This window comes from Staurois parvus, unplaced genomic scaffold (genome assembly GCF_062004578.1).
Source record: "Staurois parvus isolate SC_StPar_1 unplaced genomic scaffold, SC_StPar_1.0 ptg000126l, whole genome shotgun sequence".
Classification (NCBI taxonomy): Eukaryota; Metazoa; Chordata; class Amphibia; order Anura; family Ranidae; genus Staurois; species Staurois parvus.
Window position 1 is genome coordinate 2,401,297 of NW_028317922.1, and position 23,628 is coordinate 2,424,924.

General features: G+C 53.5%; 17 non-coding genes across 17 annotated transcripts; all 17 read left to right on the plus strand.

Moving 5' to 3' along the window:
- Positions 1–887: 887 nt before the first annotated feature.
- Positions 888–959, plus strand: TRNAQ-CUG (transfer RNA glutamine (anticodon CUG)). Its single transcript has one exon. It is a non-coding gene; the product is annotated as a tRNA-Gln (tRNA).
- A 2,070-nt stretch (positions 960–3,029) lies between these two features.
- TRNAQ-CUG (transfer RNA glutamine (anticodon CUG)) lies at positions 3,030–3,101 on the plus strand. The gene has a single exon. It is a non-coding gene; the product is annotated as a tRNA-Gln (tRNA).
- Positions 3,102–5,172: 2,071 nt separating this feature from the next.
- TRNAQ-CUG (transfer RNA glutamine (anticodon CUG)) lies at positions 5,173–5,244 on the plus strand. The gene has a single exon. It is a non-coding gene; the product is annotated as a tRNA-Gln (tRNA).
- A 234-nt stretch (positions 5,245–5,478) lies between these two features.
- TRNAD-GUC (transfer RNA aspartic acid (anticodon GUC)) lies at positions 5,479–5,550 on the plus strand. The gene has a single exon. It is a non-coding gene; the product is annotated as a tRNA-Asp (tRNA).
- Positions 5,551–7,315: 1,765 nt separating this feature from the next.
- TRNAQ-CUG (transfer RNA glutamine (anticodon CUG)) lies at positions 7,316–7,387 on the plus strand. The gene has a single exon. It is a non-coding gene; the product is annotated as a tRNA-Gln (tRNA).
- A 234-nt stretch (positions 7,388–7,621) lies between these two features.
- TRNAD-GUC (transfer RNA aspartic acid (anticodon GUC)) lies at positions 7,622–7,693 on the plus strand. Its single transcript has one exon. It is a non-coding gene; the product is annotated as a tRNA-Asp (tRNA).
- Positions 7,694–9,764: 2,071 nt separating this feature from the next.
- On the plus strand, positions 9,765–9,836 carry TRNAD-GUC (transfer RNA aspartic acid (anticodon GUC)). The gene has a single exon. It is a non-coding gene; the product is annotated as a tRNA-Asp (tRNA).
- A 1,766-nt stretch (positions 9,837–11,602) lies between these two features.
- On the plus strand, positions 11,603–11,674 carry TRNAQ-CUG (transfer RNA glutamine (anticodon CUG)). Its single transcript has one exon. It is a non-coding gene; the product is annotated as a tRNA-Gln (tRNA).
- A 234-nt stretch (positions 11,675–11,908) lies between these two features.
- Positions 11,909–11,980, plus strand: TRNAD-GUC (transfer RNA aspartic acid (anticodon GUC)). The gene has a single exon. It is a non-coding gene; the product is annotated as a tRNA-Asp (tRNA).
- A 2,071-nt stretch (positions 11,981–14,051) lies between these two features.
- On the plus strand, positions 14,052–14,123 carry TRNAD-GUC (transfer RNA aspartic acid (anticodon GUC)). The gene has a single exon. It is a non-coding gene; the product is annotated as a tRNA-Asp (tRNA).
- Positions 14,124–15,889: 1,766 nt separating this feature from the next.
- TRNAQ-CUG (transfer RNA glutamine (anticodon CUG)) lies at positions 15,890–15,961 on the plus strand. The gene has a single exon. It is a non-coding gene; the product is annotated as a tRNA-Gln (tRNA).
- Positions 15,962–16,195: 234 nt separating this feature from the next.
- TRNAD-GUC (transfer RNA aspartic acid (anticodon GUC)) lies at positions 16,196–16,267 on the plus strand. Its single transcript has one exon. It is a non-coding gene; the product is annotated as a tRNA-Asp (tRNA).
- A 1,765-nt stretch (positions 16,268–18,032) lies between these two features.
- TRNAQ-CUG (transfer RNA glutamine (anticodon CUG)) lies at positions 18,033–18,104 on the plus strand. Its single transcript has one exon. It is a non-coding gene; the product is annotated as a tRNA-Gln (tRNA).
- A 234-nt stretch (positions 18,105–18,338) lies between these two features.
- Positions 18,339–18,410, plus strand: TRNAD-GUC (transfer RNA aspartic acid (anticodon GUC)). Its single transcript has one exon. It is a non-coding gene; the product is annotated as a tRNA-Asp (tRNA).
- Positions 18,411–20,175: 1,765 nt separating this feature from the next.
- Positions 20,176–20,247, plus strand: TRNAQ-CUG (transfer RNA glutamine (anticodon CUG)). Its single transcript has one exon. It is a non-coding gene; the product is annotated as a tRNA-Gln (tRNA).
- Positions 20,248–22,318: 2,071 nt separating this feature from the next.
- Positions 22,319–22,390, plus strand: TRNAQ-CUG (transfer RNA glutamine (anticodon CUG)). The gene has a single exon. It is a non-coding gene; the product is annotated as a tRNA-Gln (tRNA).
- Positions 22,391–22,624: 234 nt separating this feature from the next.
- Positions 22,625–22,696, plus strand: TRNAD-GUC (transfer RNA aspartic acid (anticodon GUC)). The gene has a single exon. It is a non-coding gene; the product is annotated as a tRNA-Asp (tRNA).
- The last annotated feature ends 932 nt before the right edge of the window (positions 22,697–23,628 follow it).

The window sequence follows — 23,628 nt, forward strand, 5'->3', positions numbered from 1 at the left end:
GAACCTCACGCTCCAAGCCGTCTTCCATATAGCTATTACTACGCTTCAAAGAGTCTTGGGAAAGAGCTTTGGGCGGTAACAAACCATAGCTGTGCTTTCTGCCTGATCGGGTGACTCTTCGCCCTGGTGCCTCATGGCACCTCGAAAGTTTCATCATCTTTTCCTGTTCATCAAGTCTCGATGTGACCTACCTCTTTCCGGATCGCTCTTTCGAAAAATCACCAGGCCCCTGATGAAGGAGATATCCCGAAGGGCTTGCGTTCAAGCAACCGAAAGTCCAAGCGCTAGAAAAAGTGTGCTCGTGATCCTTGCTGGAGTGGAAAAGGATCATGCAGCCTGTGCCACAACCATAGTCGCCTGGTGAGACAAAACAATGCAGAGAGCGTGAAAAAAAAAATCAAAAGGACTTGAGGTTCCGGGAAAAGAGCCATTGCCAGAAGAGGGGTGGCATCATCCTGGGCGGCCTTCCTGTAAGGGCTCGCCTGAAGCCACAGGCAAGGCACCCGCCTGGCCTCCTTATGCTTGACTGGCGCGTGGACCTGGCACTCCTCCCAAGGGTGGAATTTGCGAGAAGCGTTTTGCAAGAAGCCCTTACCACTAGATGAATCGATTGTTGTGACGCCCACCCCTGTCTTGCTGCTTGGGCCATCCCATGTCTACTTCTGCCATGAATGCCCCAGGAAAAGGAGGAAATGATTTGCTGTACTTTTAGCTTTCCCGGTACCTTCGCATGGGAAATTGCCGCCCCTTCATTGACCAAGAGATGGCGATCGACGGTGTAGGGAAAAGATTATAGGAGAGTCGGTCCTAGGGGGGTTAAGGGGGAGTGAGCGTTAGCTACAGGCATAGCGAGGCACAAGAAAAGCGAGAAAGATCCTCGTTCCAGGGGTTCCATGGTGTAACGGTCAGCACTCTGGACTCTGAATCCAGCGATCCGAGTTCAAATCTCGGTGGGACCTTCTTTGCCGAGCCGCCGTTGATTTGAGCCTGGCGACTTGACTTGTCTATTACTGGCGGAAAGGCCAGTGATAGCGGAAGCCGCCCACAAGGCGGATGCCGTGCGAACGAGGCCCGTTGCAAGGGTGATGTCCGGCCGACTGCAAGGCAAACTGAGGAGGCCCACAGCTCTATTGAAAGAGAAGCTGTGCAGCCGTATGTACTTTGGCCAGGAGCAGGTGCTCTGCATCAACTGGTCCTCGTTAGTATAGTGGTGAGTATCCCCACCTGTCACGCGGGAGACCGGGGTTCGATTCCCCTACGGGGAGGCCGGCTTTTCTTTTCTACCCACCTACCCCCACACTCCTCTGCCTCCGCTCAGCTTAACTCCTTGGATGGTCTTTGAAGGAGAAAACGCTCACATTCGCAGCACATGGCAATTACAGAATTTCATCGGATGGCCACCCAGCTCGACACCAAGTGGCACGGCTTTCTGGACCAAGTCAAGCTTTCAACTTCGCAGGACCTGGCCGCTTCACACCATCTGTGGAATCTTCCGCTGGGGTGCGTACTTCTCCCACTTCCACGCCTCTTCCAAGTTCTCAACACCTTTCATCTCTACTTCTCCACAGTCATTGCCAGCAGCCCATTTTCGACCCACAGACCTTGATTTCCTCTTCTCCCATTGCTCGCTCTCGAGACTCTGCGCCTTTGCTTCCACCAGCTCTGGACCTCCTCCGTCATGTACACTTCCTGCACCCATGTCCTGAAAACACTACATCTGCAGGCACGCAGATTGAAAGGCGTAGGCGAGTGAGCCCAGTGTGCTCTTTAGCCGATCATTAATGCCCTCCTAAAAGCCCACCACCAGGCCAACATACAGCAGAGTATGCAGCAGATTCATTGCTTTGGCCTCGGGGAGGGTCTTTTTGACTCTCTCTACCCCCCCTCCCCGGTGTGCAACACGTTCTAGAGTTGGTCTCCGGTTACATCTATTAAGATTCCAGTTTTTGCACGCTCAACCCTAATGGGAAGTCCTTGGGCCTCCTCCCCTTCTCTGATCATCTCCAGTCATCCCGTTTGCTAAGGCCTTCATAAGGAATTTGTCCCACGCAGAGCATTCCCTTTCCCCAGCTGGGGCCTGTCTTTGGTGCTGGAGGTTCCCTCTGGTTCCCAGTTTCACCCAGTGGCAACCTGTTTACTACTGAACCTCACGCTCCAAGCCGTCTTCCATATAGCTATTACTACGCTTCAAAGAGTCTTGGGAAAGAGCTTTGGGCGGTAACAAACCATAGCTGTGCTTTCTGCCTGATCGGGTGACTCTTCGCCCTGGTGCCTCATGGCACCTCGAAAGTTTCATCATCTTTTCCTGTTCATCAAGTCTCGATGTGACCTACCTCTTTCCGGATCGCTCTTTCGAAAAATCACCAGGCCCCTGATGAAGGAGATATCCCGAAGGGCTTGCGTTCAAGCAACCGAAAGTCCAAGCGCTAGAAAAAGTGTGCTCGTGATCCTTGCTGGAGTGGAAAAGGATCATGCAGCCTGTGCCACAACCATAGTCGCCTGGTGAGACAAAACAATGCAGAGAGCGTGAAAAAAAAAATCAAAAGGACTTGAGGTTCCGGGAAAAGAGCCATTGCCAGAAGAGGGGTGGCATCATCCTGGGCGGCCTTCCTGTAAGGGCTCGCCTGAAGCCACAGGCAAGGCACCCGCCTGGCCTCCTTATGCTTGACTGGCGCGTGGACCTGGCACTCCTCCCAAGGGTGGAATTTGCGAGAAGCGTTTTGCAAGAAGCCCTTACCACTAGATGAATCGATTGTTGTGACGCCCACCCCTGTCTTGCTGCTTGGGCCATCCCATGTCTACTTCTGCCATGAATGCCCCAGGAAAAGGAGGAAATGATTTGCTGTACTTTTAGCTTTCCCGGTACCTTCGCATGGGAAATTGCCGCCCCTTCATTGACCAAGAGATGGCGATCGACGGTGTAGGGAAAAGATTATAGGAGAGTCGGTCCTAGGGGGGTTAAGGGGGAGTGAGCGTTAGCTACAGGCATAGCGAGGCACAAGAAAAGCGAGAAAGATCCTCGTTCCAGGGGTTCCATGGTGTAACGGTCAGCACTCTGGACTCTGAATCCAGCGATCCGAGTTCAAATCTCGGTGGGACCTTCTTTGCCGAGCCGCCGTTGATTTGAGCCTGGCGACTTGACTTGTCTATTACTGGCGGAAAGGCCAGTGATAGCGGAAGCCGCCCACAAGGCGGATGCCGTGCGAACGAGGCCCGTTGCAAGGGTGATGTCCGGCCGACTGCAAGGCAAACTGAGGAGGCCCACAGCTCTATTGAAAGAGAAGCTGTGCAGCCGTATGTACTTTGGCCAGGAGCAGGTGCTCTGCATCAACTGGTCCTCGTTAGTATAGTGGTGAGTATCCCCACCTGTCACGCGGGAAACCGGGGTTCGATTCCCCGACGGGGAGGCCGGCTTTTCTTTTCTACCCACCTACCCCCACACTCCTCTGCCTCCGCTCAGCTTAACTCCTTGGATGGTCTTTGAAGGAGAAAACGCTCACATTCGCAGCACATGGCAATTACAGAATTTCATCGGATGGCCACCCAGCTCGACACCAAGTGGCACGGCTTTCTGGACCAAGTCAAGCTTTCAACTTCGCAGGACCTGGCCGCTTCACACCATCTGTGGAATCTTCCGCTGGGGTGCGTACTTCTCCCACTTCCACGCCTCTTCCAAGTTCTCAACACCTTTCATCTCTACTTCTCCACAGTCATTGCCAGCAGCCCATTTTCGACCCACAGACCTTGATTTCCTCTTCTCCCATTGCTCGCTCTCGAGACTCTGCGCCTTTGCTTCCACCAGCTCTGGACCTCCTCCGTCATGTACACTTCCTGCACCCATGTCCTGAAAACACTACATCTGCAGGCACGCAGATTGAAAGGCGTAGGCGAGTGAGCCCAGTGTGCTCTTTAGCCGATCATTAATGCCCTCCTAAAAGCCCACCACCAGGCCAACATACAGCAGAGTATGCAGCAGATTCATTGCTTTGGCCTCGGGGAGGGTCTTTTTGACTCTCTCTACCCCCCCTCCCCGGTGTGCAACACGTTCTAGAGTTGGTCTCCGGTTACAATCTATTAAGATTCCAGTTTTTGCACGCTCAACCCTAATGGGAAGTCCTTGGGCCTCCTCCCCTTCTCTGATCATCTCCAGTCATCCCGTTTGCTAAGGCCTTCATAAGGAATTTGTCCCACGCAGAGCATTACCTTTCCCCAGCTGGGGCCTGTCTTTGGTGCTGGAGGTTCCCTCTGGTTCCCAGTTTCACCCAGTGGCAACCTGTTTACTACTGAACCTCACGCTCCAAGCCGTCTTCCATATAGCTATTACTACGCTTCAAAGAGTCTTGGGAAAGAGCTTTGGGCGGTAACAAACCATAGCTGTGCTTTCTGCCTGATCGGGTGACTCTTCGCCCTGGTGCCTCATGGCACCTCGAAAGTTTCATCATCTTTTCCTGTTCATCAAGTCTCGATGTGACCTACCTCTTTCCGGATCGCTCTTTCGAAAAATCACCAGGCCCCTGATGAAGGAGATATCCCGAAGGGCTTGGGTTCAAGCAACCGAAAGTCCAAGCGCTAGAAAAAGTGTGCTCGTGATCCTTGCTGGAGTGGAAAAGGATCATGCAGCCTGTGCCACAACCATAGTCGCCTGGTGAGACAAAACAATGCAGAGAGCGTGAAAAAAAAAATCAAAAGGACTTGAGGTTCCGGGAAAAGAGCCATTGCCAGAAGAGGGGTGGCATCATCCTGGGCGGCCTTCCTGTAAGGGCTCGCCTGAAGCCACAGGCAAGGCACCCGCCTGGCCTCCTTATGCTTGACTGGCGCGTGGACCTGGCACTCCTCCCAAGGGTGGAATTTGCGAGAAGCGTTTTGCAAGAAGCCCTTACCACTAGATGAATCGATTGTTGTGACGCCCACCCCTGTCTTGCTGCTTGGGCCATCCCATGTCTACTTCTGCCATGAATGCCCCAGGAAAAGGAGGAAATGATTTGCTGTACTTTTAGCTTTCCCGGTACCTTCGCATGGGAAATTGCCGCCCCTTCATTGACCAAGAGATGGCGATCGACGGTGTAGGGAAAAGATTATAGGAGAGTCGGTCCTAGGGGGGTTAAGGGGGAGTGAGCGTTAGCTACAGGCATAGCGAGGCACAAGAAAAGCGAGAAAGATCCTCGTTCCAGGGGTTCCATGGTGTAACGGTCAGCACTCTGGACTCTGAATCCAGCGATCCGAGTTCAAATCTCGGTGGGACCTTCTTTGCCGAGCCGCCGTTGATTTGAGCCTGGCGACTTGACTTGTCTATTACTGGCGGAAAGGCCAGTGATAGCGGAAGCCGCCCACAAGGCGGATGCCGTGCGAACGAGGCCCGTTGCAAGGGTGATGTCCGGCCGACTGCAAGGCAAACTGAGGAGGCCCACAGCTCTATTGAAAGAGAAGCTGTGCAGCCGTATGTACTTTGGCCAGGAGCAGGTGCTCTGCACCAACTGGTCCTCGTTAGTATAGTGGTGAGTATCCCCGCCTGTCACGCGGGAGACCGGGGTTCGATTCCCCGACGGGGAGGCCGGCTTTTCTTTTCTACCCACCTACCCCCACACTCCTCTGCCTCCGCTCAGCTTAACTCCTTGGATGGTCTTTGAAGGAGAAAACGCTCACATTCGCAGCACATGGCAATTACAGAAGTTCATCGGATGGCCACCCAGCTCGACACCAAGTGGCACGGCTTTCTGGACCAAGTCAAGCTTTCAACTTCGCAGGACCTGGCCGCTTCACACCATCTGTGGAATCTTCCGCTGGGGTGCGTACTTCTCCCACTTCCACGCCTCTTCCAAGTTCTCAACACCTTTCATCTCTACTTCTCCACAGTCATTGCCAGCAGCCCTTTTTCGACCCACAGACCTTGATTTCCTCTTCTCCCATTCCTCGCTCTCGAGACTCTACGCCTTTGCTTCCACCAGCTCTGGACCTCCTCCGTCATGTACACTTCCTGCACCCATGTCCTGAAAACACTACATCTGCAGGCACGCAGATTGAAAGGCGTAGGCGAGTGAGCCCAGTGTGCTCTTTAGCCGATCATTAATGCCCTCCTAAAAGCCCACCACCAGGCCAACATACAGCAGAGTATGCAGCAGATTCATTGCTTTGGCCTCGGGGAGGGTCTTTTTGACTCTCTCTACCCCCCCTCCCCGGTGTGCAACACGTTCTAGAGTTGGTCTCCGGTTACAATCTATTAAGATTCCAGTTTTTGCACGCTCAACCCTAATGGGAAGACCTTGGGCCTCCTCCCCTTCTCTGATCATCTCCAGTCATCCCGTTTGCTAAGGCCTTCATAAGGAATTTGTCCCACGCAGAGCATTACCTTTCCCCAGCTGGGGCCTGTCTTTGGTGCTGGAGGTTCCCTCTGGTTCCCAGTTTCACCCAGTGGCAACCTGTTTACTACTGAACCTCACGCTCCAAGCCGTCTTCCATATAGCTATTACTACGCTTCAAAGAGTCTTGGGAAAGAGCTTTGGGCGGTAACAAACCATAGCTGTGCTTTCTGCCTGATCGGGTGACTCTTCGCCCTGGTGCCTCATGGCACCTCGAAAGTTTCATCATCTTTTCCTGTTCATCAAGTCTCGATGTGACCTACCTCTTTCCGGATCGCTCTTTCGAAAAATCACCAGGCCCCTGATGAAGGAGATATCCCGAAGGGCTTGCGTTCAAGCAACCGAAAGTCCAAGCGCTAGAAAAAGTGTGCTCGTGATCCTTGCTGGAGTGGAAAAGGATCATGCAGCCTGTGCCACAACCATAGTCGCCTGGTGAGACAAAACAATGCAGAGAGCGTGAAAAAAAAAATCAAAAGGACTTGAGGTTCCGGGAAAAGAGCCATTGCCAGAAGAGGGGTGGCATCATCCTGGGCGGCCTTCCTGTAAGGGCTCGCCTGAAGCCACAGGCAAGGCACCCGCCTGGCCTCCTTATGCTTGACTGGCGCGTGGACCTGGCACTCCTCCCAAGGGTGGAATTTGCGAGAAGCGTTTTGCAAGAAGCCCTTACCACTAGATGAATCGATTGTTGTGACGCCCACCCCTGTCTTGCTGCTTGGGCCATCCCATGTCTACTTCTGCCATGAATGCCCCAGGAAAAGGAGGAAATGATTTGCTGTACTTTTAGCTTTCCCGGTACCTTCGCATGGGAAATTGCCGCCCCTTCATTGACCAAGAGATGGCGATCGACGGTGTAGGGAAAAGATTATAGGAGAGTCGGTCCTAGGGGGGTTAAGGGGGAGTGAGCGTTAGCTACAGGCATAGCGAGGCACAAGAAAAGCGAGAAAGATCCTTGTTCCAGGGGTTCCATGGTGTAACGGTCAGCACTCTGGACTCTGAATCCAGCGATCCGAGTTCAAATCTCGGTGGGACCTTCTTTGCCGAGCCGCCGTTGATTTGAGCCTGGCGACTTGACATGTCTATTACTGGCGGAAAGGCCAGTGATAGCGGAAGCCGCCCAAAAGGCGGATGCCGTGCGAACGAGGCCCGTTGCAAGGGTGATGTCCGGCCGACTGCAAGGCAAACTGAGGAGGCCCACAGCTCTATTGAAAGAGAAGCTGTGCAGCCGTATGTACTTTGGCCAGGAGCAGGTGTTCTGCACCAACTGGTCCTCGTTAGTATAGTGGTGAGTATCCCCGCCTGTCACGCGGGAGACCGGGGTTCGATTCCCCGACGGGGAGGCCTGCTTTTCTTTTCTACCCACCTACCCCCACACTCCTCTGCCTCCGCTCAGCTTAACTCCTTGGATGGTCTTTGAACGAGAAAACGCTCACATTCGCAGCACATGGCAATAACAGAGGTTCATCGGATGGCCACCCAGCTCGACACCAAGTGGCACGGCTTTCTGGACCAAGTCAAGCTTTCAACTTCGCAGGACCTGGCCGCTTCACACCATCTGTGGAATCTTCCGCTGGGGTGCGTACTTCTCCCACTTCCACGCCTCTTCCAAGTTCTCAACACCTTTCATCTCTACTTCTCCACAGTCATTGCCAGCAGACCATTTTCGACCCACAGACCTTGATTTCCTCTTCTCCCATTGCTCGCTCTCGAGACTCTGCGCCTTTGCTTCCACCAGCTCTGGACCTCCTCCGTCATGTACACTTCCTGCACCCATGTCCTGAAAACACTACATCTGCAGGCACGCAGATTGAAAGGCGTAGGCGAGTGAGCCCAGTGTGCTCTTTAGCCGATCATTAATGCCCTCCTAAAAGCCCACCACCAGGCCAACATACAGCAGAGTATGCAGCAGATTCATTGCTTTGGCCTCGGGGAGGGTCTTTTTGACTCTCTCTACCCCCCCTCCCCGGTGTGCAACACGTTCTAGAGTTGGTCTCCGGTTACAATCTATTAAGATTCCAGTTTTTGCACGCTCAACCCTAATGGGAAGTCCTTGGGCCTCCTCCCCTTCTCTGATCATCTCCAGTCATCCCGTTTGCTAAGGCCTTCATAAGGAATTTGTCCCACGCAGAGCATTCCCTTTCCCCAGCTGGGGCCTGTCTTTGGTGCTGGAGGTTCCCTCTGGTTCCCAGTTTCACCCAGTGGCAACCTGTTTACTACTGAACCTCACGCTCCAAGCCGTCTTCCATATAGCTATTACTACGCTTCAAAGAGTCTTGGGAAAGAGCTTTGGGCGGTAACAAACCATAGCTGTGCTTTCTGCCTGATCGGGTGACTCTTCGCCCTGGTGCCTCATGGCACCTCGAAAGTTTCATCATCTTTTCCTGTTCATCAAGTCTCGATGTGACCTACCTCTTTCCGGATCGCTCTTTCGAAAAATCACCAGGCCCCTGATGAAGGAGATATCCCGAAGGGCTTGCGTTCAAGCAACCGAAAGTCCAAGCGCTAGAAAAAGTGTGCTCGTGATCCTTGCTGGAGTGGAAAAGGATCATGCAGCCTGTGCCACAACCATAGTCGCCTGGTGAGACAAAACAATGCAGAGAGCGTGAAAAAAAAAATCAAAAGGACTTGAGGTTCCGGGAAAAGAGCCATTGCCAGAAGAGGGGTGGCATCATCCTGGGCGGCCTTCCTGTAAGGGCTCGCCTGAAGCCACAGGCAAGGCACCCGCCTGGCCTCCTTATGCTTGACTGGCGCGTGGACCTGGCACTCCTCCCAAGGGTGGAATTTGCGAGAAGCGTTTTGCAAGAAGCCCTTACCACTAGATGAATCGATTGTTGTGACGCCCACCCCTGTCTTGCTGCTTGGGCCATCCCATGTCTACTTCTGCCATGAATGCCCCAGGAAAAGGAGGAAATGATTTGCTGTACTTTTAGCTTTCCCGGTACCTTCGCATGGGAAATTGCCGCCCCTTCATTGACCAAGAGATGGCGATCGACGGTGTAGGGAAAAGATTATAGGAGAGTCGGTCCTAGGGGGGTTAAGGGGGAGTGAGCGTTAGCTACAGGCATAGCGAGGCACAAGAAAAGCGAGAAAGATCCTCGTTCCAGGGGTTCCATGGTGTAACGGTCAGCTCTCTGGACTCTGAATCCAGCGATCCGAGTTCAAATCTCGGTGGGACCTTCTTTGCCGAGCCGCCGTTGATTTGAGCCTGGCGACTTGACTTGTCTATTACTGGCGGAAAGGCCAGTGATAGCGGAAGCCGCCCACAAGGCGGATGCCGTGCGAACGAGGCCCGTTGCAAGGGTGATGTCCGGCCGACTGCAAGGCAAACTGAGGAGGCCCACAGCTCTATTGAAAGAGAAGCTGTGCAGCCGTATGTACTTTGGCCAGGAGCAGGTGCTCTGCACCAACTGGTCCTCGTTAGTATAGTGGTGAGTATCCCCGCCTGTCACGCGGGAGACCGGGGTTCGATTCCCCGACGGGGAGGCCGGCTTTTCTTTTCTACCCACCTACCCCCCACACTCCTCTGCCTCCGCTCAGCTTAACTCCTTGGATGGTCTTTGAACGAGAAAACGCTCACATTCGCAGCACATGGCAATTACAGAAGTTCATCGGATGGCCACCCAGCTCGACACCAAGTGGCACGGCTTTCTGGACCAAGTCAAGCTTTCAACTTCGCAGGACCTGGCCGCTTCACACCATCTGTGGAATCTTCCGCTGGGGTGCGTACTTCTCCCACTTCCACGCCTCTTCCAAGTTCTCAACACCTTTCATCTCTACTTCTCCACAGTCATTGCCAGCAGCCCATTTTCGACCCACAGACCTTGATTTCCTCTTCTCCCATTCCTCGCTCTCGAGACTCTGCGCCTTTGCTTCCACCAGCTCTGGACCTCCTCCGTCATGTACACTTCCTGCACCCATGTCCTGAAAACACTACATCTGCAGGCACGCAGATTGAAAGGCGTAGGCGAGTGAGCCCAGTGTGCTCTTTAGCCGATCATTAATGCCCTCCTAAAAGCCCACCACCAGGCCAACATACAGCAGAGTATGCAGCAGATTCATTGCTTTGGCCTCGGGGAGGGTCTTTTTGACTCTCTCTACCCCCCCTCCCCGGTGTGCAACACGTTCTAGAGTTGGTCTCCGGTTACAATCTATTAAGATTCCAGTTTTTGCACGCTCAACCCTAATGGGAAGACCTTGGGCCTCCTCCCCTTCTCTGATCATCTCCAGTCATCCCGTTTGCTAAGGCCTTCATAAGGAATTTGTCCCACGCAGAGCATTACCTTTCCCCAGCTGGGGCCTGTCTTTGGTGCTGGAGGTTCCCTCTGGTTCCCAGTTTCACCCAGTGGCAACCTGTTTACTACTGAACCTCACGCTCCAAGCCGTCTTCCATATAGCTATTACTACGCTTCAAAGAGTCTTGGGAAAGAGCTTTGGGCGGTAACAAACCATAGCTGTGCTTTCTGCCTGATCGGGTGACTCTTCGCCCTGGTGCCTCATGGCACCTCGAAAGTTTCATCATCTTTTCCTGTTCATCAAGTCTCGATGTGACCTACCTCTTTCCGGATCGCTCTTTCGAAAAATCACCAGGCCCCTGATGAAGGAGATATCCCGAAGGGCTTGGGTTCAAGCAACCGAAAGTCCAAGCGCTAGAAAAAGTGTGCTCGTGATCCTTGCTGGAGTGGAAAAGGATCATGCAGCCTGTGCCACAACCATAGTCGCCTGGTGAGACAAAACAATGCAGAGAGCGTGAAAAAAAAAATCAAAAGGACTTGAGGTTCCGGGAAAAGAGCCATTGCCAGAAGAGGGGTGGCATCATCCTGGGCGGCCTTCCTGTAAGGGCTCGCCTGAAGCCACAGGCAAGGCACCCGCCTGGCCTCCTTATGCTTGACTGGCGCGTGGACCTGGCACTCCTCCCAAGGGTGGAATTTGCGAGAAGCGTTTTGCAAGAAGCCCTTACCACTAGATGAATCGATTGTTGTGACGCCCACCCCTGTCTTGCTGCTTGGGCCATCCCATGTCTACTTCTGCCATGAATGCCCCAGGAAAAGGAGGAAATGATTTGCTGTACTTTTAGCTTTCCCGGTACCTTCGCATGGGAAATTGCCGCCCCTTCATTGACCAAGAGATGGCGATCGACGGTGTAGGGAAAAGATTATAGGAGAGTCGGTCCTAGGGGGGTTAAGGGGGAGTGAGCGTTAGCTACAGGCATAGCGAGGCACAAGAAAAGCGAGAAAGATCCTCGTTCCAGGGGTTCCATGGTGTAACAGTCAGCACTCTGGACTCTGAATCCAGCGATCCGAGTTCAAATCTCGGTGGGACCTTCTTTGCCGAGCCGCCGTTGATTTGAGCCTGGCGACTTGACTTGTCTATTACTGGCGGAAAGGCCAGTGATAGCGGAAGCCGCCCACAAGGCGGATGCCGTGCGAACGAGGCCCGTTGCAAGGGTGATGTCCGGCCGACTGCAAGGCAAACTGAGGAGGCCCACAGCTCTATTGAAAGAGAAGCTGTGCAGCCGTATGTACTTTGGCCAGGAGCAGGTGCTCTGCACCAACTGGTCCTCGTTAGTATAGTGGTGAGTATCCCCGCCTGTCACGCGGGAGACCGGGGTTCGATTCCCCGACGGGGAGGCCGGCTTTTCTTTTCTACCCACCTACCCCCACACTCCTCTGCCTCCGCTCAGCTTAACTCCTTGGATGGTCTTTGAAGGAGAAAACGCTCACATTCGCAGCACATGGCAATTACAGAAGTTCATCGGATGGCCACCCAGCTCGACACCAAGTGGCACGGCTTTCTGGACCAAGTCAAGCTTTCAACTTCGCAGGACCTGGCCGCTTCACACCATCTGTGGAATCTTCCGCTGGGGTGCGTACTTCTCCCACTTCCACGCCTCTTCCAAGTTCTCAACACCTTTCATCTCTACTTCTCCACAGTCATTGCCAGCAGCCCTTTTTCGACCCACAGACCTTGATTTCCTCTTCTCCCATTCCTCGCTCTCGAGACTCTACGCCTTTGCTTCCACCAGCTCTGGACCTCCTCCGTCATGTACACTTCCTGCACCCATGTCCTGAAAACACTACATCTGCAGGCACGCAGATTGAAAGGCGTAGGCGAGTGAGCCCAGTGTGCTCTTTAGCCGATCATTAATGCCCTCCTAAAAGCCCACCACCAGGCCAACATACAGCAGAGTATGCAGCAGATTCATTGCTTTGGCCTCGGGGAGGGTCTTTTTGACTCTCTCTACCCCCCCTCCCCGGTGTGCAACACGTTCTAGAGTTGGTCTCCGGTTACAATCTATTAAGATTCCAGTTTTTGCACGCTCAACCCTAATGGGAAGACCTTGGGCCTCCTCCCCTTCTCTGATCATCTCCAGTCATCCCGTTTGCTAAGGCCTTCATAAGGAATTTGTCCCACGCAGAGCATTACCTTTCCCCAGCTGGGGCCTGTCTTTGGTGCTGGAGGTTCCCTCTGGTTCCCAGTTTCACCCAGTGGCAACCTGTTTACTACTGAACCTCACGCTCCAAGCCGTCTTCCATATAGCTATTACTACGCTTCAAAGAGTCTTGGGAAAGAGCTTTGGGCGGTAACAAACCATAGCTGTGCTTTCTGCCTGATCGGGTGACTCTTCGCCCTGGTGCCTCATGGCACCTCGAAAGTTTCATCATCTTTTCCTGTTCATCAAGTCTCGATGTGACCTACCTCTTTCCGGATCGCTCTTTCGAAAAATCACCAGGCCCCTGATGAAGGAGATATCCCGAAGGGCTTGCGTTCAAGCAACCGAAAGTCCAAGCGCTAGAAAAAGTGTGCTCGTGATCCTTGCTGGAGTGGAAAAGGATCATGCAGCCTGTGCCACAACCATAGTCGCCTGGTGAGACAAAACAATGCAGAGAGCGTGAAAAAAAAAATCAAAAGGACTTGAGGTTCCGGGAAAAGAGCCATTGCCAGAAGAGGGGTGGCATCATCCTGGGCGGCCTTCCTGTAAGGGCTCGCCTGAAGCCACAGGCAAGGCACCCGCCTGGCCTCCTTATGCTTGACTGGCGCGTGGACCTGGCACTCCTCCCAAGGGTGGAATTTGCGAGAAGCGTTTTGCAAGAAGCCCTTACCACTAGATGAATCGATTGTTGTGACGCCCACCCCTGTCTTGCTGCTTGGGCCATCCCATGTCTACTTCTGCCATGAATGCCCCAGGAAAAGGAGGAAATGATTTGCTGTACTTTTAGCTTTCCCGGTACCTTCGCATGGGAAATTGCCGCCCCTTCATTGACCAAGAGATGGCGATCGACGGTGTAGGGAAAAGATTATAGGAGAGTCGGTCCTAGGGGGGTTAAGGGGGAGTGAGCGTTAGCTACAGGCATAGCGAGGCACAAGAAAAGCGAGAAAGATCCTCGTTCCAGGGGTTCCATGGTGTAACGGTCAGCTCTCTGGACTCTGAATCCAGCGATCCGAGTTCAAATCTCGGTGGGACCTTCTTTGCCGAGCCGCCGTTGATTTGAGCCTGGCGACTTGACTTGTCTATTACTGGCGGAAAGGCCAGTGATAGCGGAAGCCGCCCACAAGGCGGATGCCGTGCGAACGAGGCCCGTTGCAAGGGTGATGTCCGGCCGACTGCAAGGCAAACTGAGGAGGCCCACAGCTCTATTGAAAGAGAAGCTGTGCAGCCGTATGTACTTTGGCCAGGAGCAGGTGCTCTGCACCAACTGGTCCTCGTTAGTATAGTGGTGAGTATCCCCGCCTGTCACGCGGGAGACCGGGGTTCGATTCCCCGACGGGGAGGCCGGCTTTTCTTTTCTACCCACCTACCCCCCACACTCCTCTGCCTCCGCTCAGCTTAACTCCTTGGATGGTCTTTGAACGAGAAAACGCTCACATTCGCAGCACATGGCAATTACAGAAGTTCATCGGATGGCCACCCAGCTCGACACCAAGTGGCACGGCTTTCTGGACCAAGTCAAGCTTTCAACTTCGCAGGACCTGGCCGCTTCACACCATCTGTGGAATCTTCCGCTGGGGTGCGTACTTCTCCCACTTCCACGCCTCTTCCAAGTTCTCAACACCTTTCATCTCTACTTCTCCACAGTCATTGCCAGCAGCCCATTTTCGACCCACAGACCTTGATTTCCTCTTCTCCCATTCCTCGCTCTCGAGACTCTGCGCCTTTGCTTCCACCAGCTCTGGACCTCCTCCGTCATGTACACTTCCTGCACCCATGTCCTGAAAACACTACATCTGCAGGCACGCAGATTGAAAGGCGTAGGCGAGTGAGCCCAGTGTGCTCTTTAGCCGATCATTAATGCCCTCCTAAAAGCCCACCACCAGGCCAACATACAGCAGAGTATGCAGCAGATTCATTGCTTTGGCCTCGGGGAGGGTCTTTTTGACTCTCTCTACCCCCCCTCCCCGGTGTGCAACACGTTCTAGAGTTGGTCTCCGGTTACAATCTATTAAGATTCCAGTTTTTGCACGCTCAACCCTAATGGGAAGACCTTGGGCCTCCTCCCCTTCTCTGATCATCTCCAGTCATCCCGTTTGCTAAGGCCTTCATAAGGAATTTGTCCCACGCAGAGCATTACCTTTCCCCAGCTGGGGCCTGTCTTTGGTGCTGGAGGTTCCCTCTGGTTCCCAGTTTCACCCAGTGGCAACCTGTTTACTACTGAACCTCACGCTCCAAGCCGTCTTCCATATAGCTATTACTACGCTTCAAAGAGTCTTGGGAAAGAGCTTTGGGCGGTAACAAACCATAGCTGTGCTTTCTGCCTGATCGGGTGACTCTTCGCCCTGGTGCCTCATGGCACCTCGAAAGTTTCATCATCTTTTCCTGTTCATCAAGTCTCGATGTGACCTACCTCTTTCCGGATCGCTCTTTCGAAAAATCACCAGGCCCCTGATGAAGGAGATATCCCGAAGGGCTTGGGTTCAAGCAACCGAAAGTCCAAGCGCTAGAAAAAGTGTGCTCGTGATCCTTGCTGGAGTGGAAAAGGATCATGCAGCCTGTGCCACAACCATAGTCGCCTGGTGAGACAAAACAATGCAGAGAGCGTGAAAAAAAAAATCAAAAGGACTTGAGGTTCCGGGAAAAGAGCCATTGCCAGAAGAGGGGTGGCATCATCCTGGGCGGCCTTCCTGTAAGGGCTCGCCTGAAGCCACAGGCAAGGCACCCGCCTGGCCTCCTTATGCTTGACTGGCGCGTGGACCTGGCACTCCTCCCAAGGGTGGAATTTGCGAGAAGCGTTTTGCAAGAAGCCCTTACCACTAGATGAATCGATTGTTGTGACGCCCACCCCTGTCTTGCTGCTTGGGCCATCCCATGTCTACTTCTGCCATGAATGCCCCAGGAAAAGGAGGAAATGATTTGCTGTACTTTTAGCTTTCCCGGTACCTTCGCATGGGAAATTGCCGCCCCTTCATTGACCAAGAGATGGCGATCGACGGTGTAGGGAAAAGATTATAGGAGAGTCGGTCCTAGGGGGGTTAAGGGGGAGTGAGCGTTAGCTACAGGCATAGCGAGGCACAAGAAAAGCGAGAAAGATCCTCGTTCCAGGGGTTCCATGGTGTAACAGTCAGCACTCTGGACTCTGAATCCAGCGATCCGAGTTCAAATCTCGGTGGGACCTTCTTTGCCGAGCCGCCGTTGATTTGAGCCTGGCGACTTGACTTGTCTATTACTGGCGGAAAGGCCAGTGATAGCGGAAGCCGCCCACAAGGCGGATGCCGTGCGAACGAGGCCCGTTGCAAGGGTGATGTCCGGCCGACTGCAAGGCAAACTGAGGAGGCCCACAGCTCTATTGAAAGAGAAGCTGTGCAGCCGTATGTACTTTGGCCAGGAGCAGGTGCTCTGCACCAACTGGTCCTCGTTAGTATAGTGGTGAGTATCCCCGCCTGTCACGCGGGAGACCGGGGTTCGATTCCCCGACGGGGAGGCCGGCTTTTCTTTTCTACCCACCTACCCCCACACTCCTCTGCCTCCGCTCAGCTTAACTCCTTGGATGGTCTTTGAAGGAGAAAACGCTCACATTCGCAGCACATGGCAATTACAGAAGTTCATCGGATGGCCACCCAGCTCGACACCAAGTGGCACGGCTTTCTGGACCAAGTCAAGCTTTCAACTTCGCAGGACCTGGCCGCTTCACACCATCTGTGGAATCTTCCGCTGGGGTGCGTACTTCTCCCACTTCCACGCCTCTTCCAAGTTCTCAACACCTTTCATCTCTACTTCTCCACAGTCATTGCCAGCAGCCCTTTTTCGACCCACAGACCTTGATTTCCTCTTCTCCCATTCCTCGCTCTCGAGACTCTACGCCTTTGCTTCCACCAGCTCTGGACCTCCTCCGTCATGTACACTTCCTGCACCCATGTCCTGAAAACACTACATCTGCAGGCACGCAGATTGAAAGGCGTAGGCGAGTGAGCCCAGTGTGCTCTTTAGCCGATCATTAATGCCCTCCTAAAAGCCCACCACCAGGCCAACATACAGCAGAGTATGCAGCAGATTCATTGCTTTGGCCTCGGGGAGGGTCTTTTTGACTCTCTCTACCCCCCCTCCCCGGTGTGCAACACGTTCTAGAGTTGGTCTCCGGTTACAATCTATTAAGATTCCAGTTTTTGCACGCTCAACCCTAATGGGAAGACCTTGGGCCTCCTCCCCTTCTCTGATCATCTCCAGTCATCCCGTTTGCTAAGGCCTTCATAAGGAATTTGTCCCACGCAGAGCATTACCTTTCCCCAGCTGGGGCCTGTCTTTGGTGCTGGAGGTTCCCTCTGGTTCCCAGTTTCACCCAGTGGCAACCTGTTTACTACTGAACCTCACGCTCCAAGCCGTCTTCCATATAGCTATTACTACGCTTCAAAGAGTCTTGGGAAAGAGCTTTGGGCGGTAACAAACCATAGCTGTGCTTTCTGCCTGATCGGGTGACTCTTCGCCCTGGTGCCTCATGGCACCTCGAAAGTTTCATCATCTTTTCCTGTTCATCAAGTCTCGATGTGACCTACCTCTTTCCGGATCGCTCTTTCGAAAAATCACCAGGCCCCTGATGAAGGAGATATCCCGAAGGGCTTGCGTTCAAGCAACCGAAAGTCCAAGCGCTAGAAAAAGTGTGCTCGTGATCCTTGCTGGAGTGGAAAAGGATCATGCAGCCTGTGCCACAACCATAGTCGCCTGGTGAGACAAAACAATGCAGAGAGCGTGAAAAAAAAAATCAAAAGGACTTGAGGTTCCGGGAAAAGAGCCATTGCCAGAAGAGGGGTGGCATCATCCTGGGCGGCCTTCCTGTAAGGGCTCGCCTGAAGCCACAGGCAAGGCACCCGCCTGGCCTCCTTATGCTTGACTGGCGCGTGGACCTGGCACTCCTCCCAAGGGTGGAATTTGCGAGAAGCGTTTTGCAAGAAGCCCTTACCACTAGATGAATCGATTGTTGTGACGCCCACCCCTGTCTTGCTGCTTGGGCCATCCCATGTCTACTTCTGCCATGAATGCCCCAGGAAAAGGAGGAAATGATTTGCTGTACTTTTAGCTTTCCCGGTACCTTCGCATGGGAAATTGCCGCCCCTTCATTGACCAAGAGATGGCGATCGACGGTGTAGGGAAAAGATTATAGGAGAGTCGGTCCTAGGGGGGTTAAGGGGGAGTGAGCGTTAGCTACAGGCATAGCGAGGCACAAGAAAAGCGAGAAAGATCCTCGTTCCAGGGGTTCCATGGTGTAACGGTCAGCGCTCTGGACTCTGAATCCAGCGATCCGAGTTCAAATCTCGGTGGGACCTTCTTTGCCGAGCCGCCGTTGATTTGAGCCTGGCGACTTGACATGTCTATTACTGGCGGAAAGGCCAGTGATAGCGGAAGCCGCCCAAAAGGCGGATGCCGTGCGAACGAGGCCCGTTGCAAGGGTGATGTCCGGCCGACTGCAAGGCAAACTGAGGAGGCCCACAGCTCTATTGAAAGAGAAGCTGTGCAGCCGTATGTACTTTGGCCAGGAGCAGGTGCTCTGCACCAACTGGTCCTCGTTAGTATAGTGGTGAGTATCCCCGCCTGTCACGCGGGAGACCGGGGTTCGATTCCCCGACGGGGAGGCCTGCTTTTCTTTTCTACCCACCTACCCCCACACTCCTCTGCCTCCGCTCAGCTTAACTCCTTGGATGGTCTTTGAAGGAGAAAACGCTCACATTCGCAGCACATGGCAATTACAGAAGTTCATCGGATGGCCACCCAGCTCGACACCAAGTGGCACGGCTTTCTGGACCAAGTCAAGCTTTCAACTTCGCAGGACCTGGCCGCTTCACACCATCTGTGGAATCTTCCGCTGGGGTGCGTACTTCTCCCACTTCCACGCCTCTTCCAAGTTCTCAACACCTTTCATCTCTACTTCTCCACAGTCATTGCCAGCAGCCCATTTTCGACCCACAGACCTTGATTTCCTCTTCTCCCATTGCTCGCTCTCGAGACTCTGCGCCTTTGCTTCCACCAGCTCTGGACCTCCTCCGTCATGTACACTTCCTGCACCCATGTCCTGAAAACACTACATCTGCAGGCACGCAGATTGAAAGGCGTAGGCGAGTGAGCCCAGTGTGCTCTTTAGCCGATCATTAATGCCCTCCTAAAAGCCCACCACCAGGCCAACATACAGCAGAGTATGCAGCAGATTCATTGCTTTGGCCTCGGGGAGGGTCTTTTTGACTCTCTCTACCCCCCCTCCCCGGTGTGCAACACGTTCTAGAGTTGGTCTCCGGTTACAATCTATTAAGATTCCAGTTTTTGCACGCTCAACCCTAATGGGAAGACCTTGGGCCTCCTCCCCTTCTCTGATCATCTCCAGTCATCCCGTTTGCTAAGGCCTTCATAAGGAATTTGTCCCACGCAGAGCATTACCTTTCCCCAGCTGGGGCCTGTCTTTGGTGCTGGAGGTTCCCTCTGGTTCCCAGTTTCACCCAGTGGCAACCTGTTTACTACTGAACCTCACGCTCCAAGCCGTCTTCCATATAGCTATTACTACGCTTCAAAGAGTCTTGGGAAAGAGCTTTGGGCGGTAACAAACCATAGCTGTGCTTTCTGCCTGATCGGGTGACTCTTCGCCCTGGTGCCTCATGGCACCTCGAAAGTTTCATCATCTTTTCCTGTTCATCAAGTCTCGATGTGACCTACCTCTTTCCGGATCGCTCTTTCGAAAAATCACCAGGCCCCTGATGAAGGAGATATCCCGAAGGGCTTGCGTTCAAGCAACCGAAAGTCCAAGCGCTAGAAAAAGTGTGCTCGTGATCCTTGCTGGAGTGGAAAAGGATCATGCAGCCTGTGCCACAACCATAGTCGCCTGGTGAGACAAAACAATGCAGAGAGCGTGAAAAAAAAAATCAAAAGGACTTGAGGTTCCGGGAAAAGAGCCATTGCCAGAAGAGGGGTGGCATCATCCTGGGCGGCCTTCCTGTAAGGGCTCGCCTGAAGCCACAGGCAAGGCACCCGCCTGGCCTCCTTATGCTTGACTGGCGCGTGGACCTGGCACTCCTCCCAAGGGTGGAATTTGCGAGAAGCGTTTTGCAAGAAGCCCTTACCACTAGATGAATCGATTGTTGTGACGCCCACCCCTGTCTTGCTGCTTGGGCCATCCCATGTCTACTTCTGCCATGAATGCCCCAGGAAAAGGAGGAAATGATTTGCTGTACTTTTAGCTTTCCCGGTACCTTCGCATGGGAAATTGCCGCCCCTTCATTGACCAAGAGATGGCGATCGACGGTGTAGGGAAAAGATTATAGGAGAGTCGGTCCTAGGGGGGTTAAGGGGGAGTGAGCGTTAGCTACAGGCATAGCGAGGCACAAGAAAAGCGAGAAAGATCCTCGTTCCAGGGGTTCCATGGTGTAACGGTCAGCACTCTGGACTCTGAATCCAGCGATCCGAGTTCAAATCTCGGTGGGACCTTCTTTGCCGAGCCGCCGTTGATTTGAGCCTGGCGACTTGACATGTCTATTACTGGCGGAAAGGCCAGTGATAGCGGAAGCCGCCCAAAAGGCGGATGCCGTGCGAACGAGGCCCGTTGCAAGGGTGATGTCCGGCCGACTGCAAGGCAAACTGAGGAGGCCCACAGCTCTATTGAAAGAGAAGCTGTGCAGCCGTATGTACTTTGGCCAGGAGCAGGTGCTCTGCACCAACTGGTCCTCGTTAGTATAGTGGTGAGTATCCCCACCTGTCACGCGGGAGACCGGGGTTCGATTCCCCGACGGGGAGGCCTGCTTTTCTTTTCTACCCACCTACCCCCACACTCCTCTGCCTCCGCTCAGCTTAACTCCTTGGATGGTCTTTGAACGAGAAAACGCTCACATTCGCAGCACATGGCAATAACAGAGGTTCATCGGATGGCCACCCAGCTCGACACCAAGTGGCACGGCTTTCTGGACCAAGTCAAGCTTTCAACTTCGCAGGACCTGGCCGCTTCACACCATCTGTGGAATCTTCCGCTGGGGTGCGTACTTCTCCCACTTCCGAGCCTCTTCCAAGTTCTCAACACCTTTCATCTCTACTTCTCCACAGTCATTGCCAGCAGACCATTTTCGACCCACAGACCTTGATTTCCTCTTCTCCCATTGCTCGCTCTCGAGACTCTGCGCCTTTGCTTCCACCAGCTCTGGACCTCCTCCGTCATGTACACTTCCTGCACCCATGTCCTGAAAACACTACATCTGCAGGCACGCAGATTGAAAGGCGTAGGCGAGTGAGCCCAGTGTGCTCTTTAGCCGATCATTAATGCCCTCCTAAAAGCCCACCACCAGGCCAACATACAGCAGAGTATGCAGCAGATTCATTGCTTTGGCCTCGGGGAGGGTCTTTTTGACTCTCTCTACCCCCCCTCCCCGGTGTGCAACACGTTCTAGAGTTGGTCTCCGGTTACAATCTATTAAGATTCCAGTTTTTGCACGCTCAACCCTAATGGGAAGTCCTTGGGCCTCCTCCCCTTCTCTGATCATCTCCAGTCATCCCGTTTGCTAAGGCCTTCATAAGGAATTTGTCCCACGCAGAGCATTCCCTTTCCCCAGCTGGGGCCTGTCTTTGGTGCTGGAGGTTCCCTCTGGTTCCCAGTTTCACCCAGTGGCAACCTGTTTACTACTGAACCTCACGCTCCAAGCCGTCTTCCATATAGCTATTACTACGCTTCAAAGAGTCTTGGGAAAGAGCTTTGGGCGGTAACAAACCATAGCTGTGCTTTCTGCCTGATCGGGTGACTCTTCGCCCTGGTGCCTCATGGCACCTCGAAAGTTTCATCATCTTTTCCTGTTCATCAAGTCTCGATGTGACCTACCTCTTTCCGGATCGCTCTTTCGAAAAATCACCAGGCCCCTGATGAAGGAGATATCCCGAAGGGCTTGCGTTCAAGCAACCGAAAGTCCAAGCGCTAGAAAAAGTGTGCTCGTGATCCTTGCTGGAGTGGAAAAGGATCATGCAGCCTGTGCCACAACCATAGTCGCCTGGTGAGACAAAACAATGCAGAGAGCGTGAAAAAAAAAATCAAAAGGACTTGAGGTTCCGGGAAAAGAGCCATTGCCAGAAGAGGGGTGGCATCATCCTGGGCGGCCTTCCTGTAAGGGCTCGCCTGAAGCCACAGGCAAGGCACCCGCCTGGCCTCCTTATGCTTGACTGGCGCGTGGACCTGGCACTCCTCCCAAGGGTGGAATTTGCGAGAAGCGTTTTGCAAGAAGCCCTTACCACTAGATGAATCGATTGTTGTGACGCCCACCCCTGTCTTGCTGCTTGGGCCATCCCATGTCTACTTCTGCCATGAATGCCCCAGGAAAAGGAGGAAATGATTTGCTGTACTTTTAGCTTTCCCGGTACCTTCGCATGGGAAATTGCCGCCCCTTCATTGACCAAGAGATGGCGATCGACGGTGTAGGGAAAAGATTATAGGAGAGTCGGTCCTAGGGGGGTTAAGGGGGAGTGAGCGTTAGCTACAGGCATAGCGAGGCACAAGAAAAGCGAGAAAGATCCTCGTTCCAGGGGTTCCATGGTGTAACGGTCAGCACTCTGGACTCTGAATCCAGCGATCCGAGTTCAAATCTCGGTGGGACCTTCTTTGCCGAGCCGCCGTTGATTTGAGCCTGGCGACTTGACTTGTCTATTACTGGCGGAAAGGCCAGTGATAGCGGAAGCCGCCCACAAGGCGGATGCCGTGCGAACGAGGCCCGTTGCAAGGGTGATGTCCGGCCGACTGCAAGGCAAACTGAGGAGGCCCACAGCTCTATTGAAAGAGAAGCTGTGCAGCCGTATGTACTTTGGCCAGGAGCAGGTGCTCTGCACCAACTGGTCCTCGTTAGTATAGTGGTGAGTATCCCCGCCTGTCACGCGGGAGACCGGGGTTCGATTCCCCGACGGGGAGGCCGGCTTTTCTTTTCTACCCACCTACCCCCCACACTCCTCTGCCTCCGCTCAGCTTAACTCCTTGGATGGTCTTTGAACGAGAAAACGCTCACATTCGCAGCACATGGCAATTACAGAAGTTCATCGGATGGCCACCCAGCTCGACACCAAGTGGCACGGCTTTCTGGACCAAGTCAAGCTTTCAACTTCGCAGGACCTGGCCGCTTCACACCATCTGTGGAATCTTCCGCTGGGGTGCGTACTTCTCCCACTTCCACGCCTCTTCCAAGTTCTCAACACCTTTCATCTCTACTTCTCCACAGTCATTGCCAGCAGCCCATTTTCGACCCACAGACCTTGATTTCCTCTTCTCCCATTCCTCGCTCTCGAGACTCTGCGCCTTTGCTTCCACCAGCTCTGGACCTCCTCCGTCATGTACACTTCCTGCACCCATGTCCTGAAAACACTACATCTGCAGGCACGCAGATTGAAAGGCGTAGGCGAGTGAGCCCAGTGTGCTCTTTAGCCGATCATTAATGCCCTCCTAAAAGCCCACCACCAGGCCAACATACAGCAGAGTATGCAGCAGATTCATTGCTTTGGCCTCGGGGAGGGTCTTTTTGACTCTCTCTACCCCCCCTCCCCGGTGTGCAACACGTTCTAGAGTTGGTCTCCGGTTACAATCTATTAAGATTCCAGTTTTTGCACGCTCAACCCTAATGGGAAGACCTTGGGCCTCCTCCCCTTCTCTGATCATCTCCAGTCATCCCGTTTGCTAAGGCCTTCATAAGGAATTTGTCCCACGCAGAGCATTACCTTTCCCCAGCTGGGGCCTGTCTTTGGTGCTGGAGGTTCCCTCTGGTTCCCAGTTTCACCCAGTGGCAACCTGTTTACTACTGAACCTCACGCTCCAAGCCGTCTTCCATATAGCTATTACTACGCTTCAAAGAG